The following is a 3,534-nucleotide window of genomic DNA, read 5'->3' as shown; positions in this document are numbered from 1 at the left end:
ATATCTAAAATAAAAATAAACCTGGTATTCAAAAATATTCAAATTTTTTGTGAATGTATTGAGCCCAGAGATATAAAAATTCGAACGCTCGGACGTGCACGTATTAAAAAAACAAACCAGATTGTTTTCATCCTACCAACGGAAATTGACGTACGTGCACGGACGCGCAAACTGCGATGCAATGTAACCCCCTGCGTAGATACCATTTGTTTGCTTTTTGTTGCTTGCACGTACCAAAAAAACGCACGGACACGCATCCAATGTAACCACCGGCTTAACTTGAAAACTATTAAATATTGGTATAGGTTAGTATAATAGATAATAATAATAGCAAGGTACAGCTTACCATACTAGAGCCGTTCGGTATACAAGGAAGGTAATGTGGCTAGCACTACGCTTCAACCGCCTATTATTACCTCAGGATTGTGAATCCCAAATGAAATGCCGGGTGTGGGATTCGACCCACTACATTGAGATTGGTAGACGAGAGCCTGTACCTCTACGCCACTGGGCACCTAGTATAATAGATAAATTATAAAATATGTATGAAAGGAGTTTGGAAAAATATAATAATATACCGGGTGTTCCATTTAAAATCACAAAGATACTACCACTTTTAGTATGAACTGTAACACTGCAATGCTGAAAATAATTTTAACAGATGGAGGGGAGGTGCTTTTATATGGAAATCCAAATTTTTAAACAGATCTTATTACCAGTTCTCCATAAAGAAATAACAATATTAGTTGGGGAACAATAAAATTCAATATTTCGTTAAAAATTTAACGCAAAAATTATGTGTCAACCGTATTATTTAATTAACGTAAAAAATGGAGTTATCAAGTTAACACGTTTCACTGATGATATTTTTTGACTGTTAATTCGTTAAAATGAGTGAGAAATCAAAACTATATGTGATATACGTTAAATATTTTTTAAGTATTAATTTGATGTATTTTTTTAGTAAAAAAGTCATCAGCAATATGTATAAAGAAAATTCGCGTTCTATTTTTTTGCATGTATATAGTCCGCGTACGGAAATCGATATTTTGTTTGTTTTTATTCCGAAAAAGCTCTTTTACTTTCTAGTCCGTTTTCCCTTTACACCCTATTTACCCCTTTTTTATTAGTTTATTTTATGTTTTTGTCGCGCCGTCACATCACACGAGCAGCCCGTTCATTTTTTTTCGATTATTTTTACGTAGAATACTAGCATTAAGAAAATGTAAATAAAGTTCAGAATCTTTTTTAAAACGCTCTATTTTAAATGAATTGTTTAGTAAAGTATATTCTGTTCCTAATGAGTTTGTTTAAAAAAGATTCTTTATTTGGACTTGTAAAAAAAGATGTAATAATACAATAGATAGGAAATTGAAACGTACTTAATTGATATTATATATTTTCGGAGAATTACTTATTTTACCTATTTGTAATTATTAATTTTTAACTTACTGATTGGTTAGTAAACTTTTCTCTCTTTTTTTATAATTAAGTACTAGTTAATGTTGAACTGTAAAGATTATTAACCAATCATTATCAGTACAAATATTGTTTAAATTAACTTCAACTTGACTATGCAAAAAGTTCGAACGATCGAAACAATAATACAAGTATGTGATAGCAACTTTTTCTTATCTATTGACGAAATTGTTGAAGCCGATGCCTTAAAATGTAAAATTTCGATCGTATTGTAGTAGTCGAGTACGTTTTGGGGAAGTAGTATCAGTAATATCGAGAACCGTCGCATGTAAATCGAGATTCGTATAATTTCTGCCGTGTGGTGTGGCTTGGTGTGGACTCGCCTAAATCCGACTCGACTGACCCGAGCCTTATCTCTGCAGAGCGACCAACGAACGGCGCGAACAGGCGCGCAAAGACCTCAAAGGCCTGGAAGACACCGTCGCCAAAGAGCTGCAGACCCTCCACAACTTGCGCAAGCTGTTCGTCCAAGATCTACAGGTACGTGACTGCTCTCGTCCTCCACGGACATCCTATCTAATACCCTCGGATACAAAAAAACCCAACCGAATTTTTTTCCTCAAATTTAAAGAGAGTAGGCATTATATTTTTTTATTTTTAATCCTATTTTTTCATGATTTTTTTTAGCAAACTATATAAATACCCGGTGCGTCTCAAAAGTGGCTCACCCCTATAACTTTTTTATTTTTTTAGATAAAAAAAAACCAAATTTGGTTTGTTAGTATTTGACATAAATTGGGATTGATTGACGTATTCAATTTTTTTCGTCGCTTCCTGTTTCACCGGAAATGACTACTACTTTTGATTTTTAAATGGCACCCCCGGTATATTTTTACTTTATTCGATAGAAAATGACATTCTGAATAGAATGACACATATGTCAACTTTTGACATTCTCGCTTAATAAAAAATCGTATTTTAAATTTCAATCTAGAGTGCCATGGCTATGTTAAAAACACTAATTATTAATCAAGGAGCTTTGGAAAAATAGATTTGATCATCTAATGTTTTTAGTGTCTTGTCCTGGCCGGTTAAAAAATGCCTAAATCGTATTTTTAATCATCTCAATTTTTTCAAATGGAAATTTTTCAATGAACGAGGCAATTTTCAAAAAATTCAAATTTTTTCAATGAACGAGGGTGGCAATCAATCCCAATTTATGTCATATACTAACATACCAAATCTCGTGTTTTTATCTGAAAAAATAAAAAAGTTATAGGAGTGAGCCACTTTTGAGACGCACCAGGTATATCTACTTCAATTGAGATAAACTCAATTTTCTATAGACTTTAGTATTTGGCTCTTATTATACAGGGTTAATCGAAAGGTTGTTTTTATTCTATTTTTTAAACACCCTGAGCAATAATTTCGCGAGCAAATTTTTTTAAAACATTTTTCGATCAGAACCATGTCTTCTGAGCATTTTGTTTTTTGGCTCATGTCAATACATGACTTAGTAATGCTAACTGCAAAGATTGAAAATTTTTGGTGGCAAGTTTATTTCACTCTAAAAATTAACAAAGGCACGTGTTGACATGAATCAAAAAACAAACCGTAAAATAATGTTTTAGGAAAATTTGTTCATGAATTCATTGCGCAGGATGTTTTAAGGTAAAAAACAGCCCTTCGATTAACCCTGTATAATAAGCCAAAAACTAAATTTATAAAAAACTTAGTTTACGAATTTAAAGTTGAAATATTCATATACAGTTAGTAAGAAAACCATGAAAATAGGACTAAAAATACAAATAATATAACATTTTAAATTTGTCAAAAAATATCCTGTTGCGTTTTTTTTTGTATCTGAGTGTATATTCTTATCTCTTTCTCTCTCTGCAGGCCAGAATGAAGAAGAATATGTCTAACGAGGATAACGAGGAGGACGGCGGTTCGCTGGCGCAGAAACAGAAGATCTCCTTCCTGGAAAACAACCTGGACCAGCTGACCAAGGTGCACAAGCAGCTGGTGCGCGACAACGCTGATCTGAGGTGCGAACTGCCTAAACTGGAGAAGCGTCTCCGGGTGACGATGGAGCGGGTGAAGGCGCTGGAAACG

The 3,534-nt window shown here is 33.6% G+C and overlaps 1 long non-coding RNA gene across 1 annotated transcript; it reads left to right on the top strand.

The window, feature by feature from the left end:
• The first annotated feature begins 926 nt into the window (after window positions 1-926).
• LOC115888510 lies at window positions 927-3,384 on the top strand. The gene is made up of 2 exons (XR_004051277.1): window positions 927-1,959; window positions 3,319-3,384. It is a non-coding gene; the product is annotated as an uncharacterized LOC115888510 (long non-coding RNA).
• The last annotated feature ends 150 nt before the right edge of the window (window positions 3,385-3,534 follow it).

Source organism: Sitophilus oryzae, unplaced genomic scaffold (genome assembly GCF_002938485.1).
Source record: "Sitophilus oryzae breed Bouriz unplaced genomic scaffold, Soryzae_2.0 scaffold_777_pilon_pilon, whole genome shotgun sequence".
In the NCBI taxonomy this organism is placed as follows: Eukaryota; Metazoa; Arthropoda; class Insecta; order Coleoptera; family Curculionidae; genus Sitophilus; species Sitophilus oryzae.
Note: the sequence above shows the minus strand (reverse complement) of the source record. Positions and strands in the feature narration are given on the sequence as shown.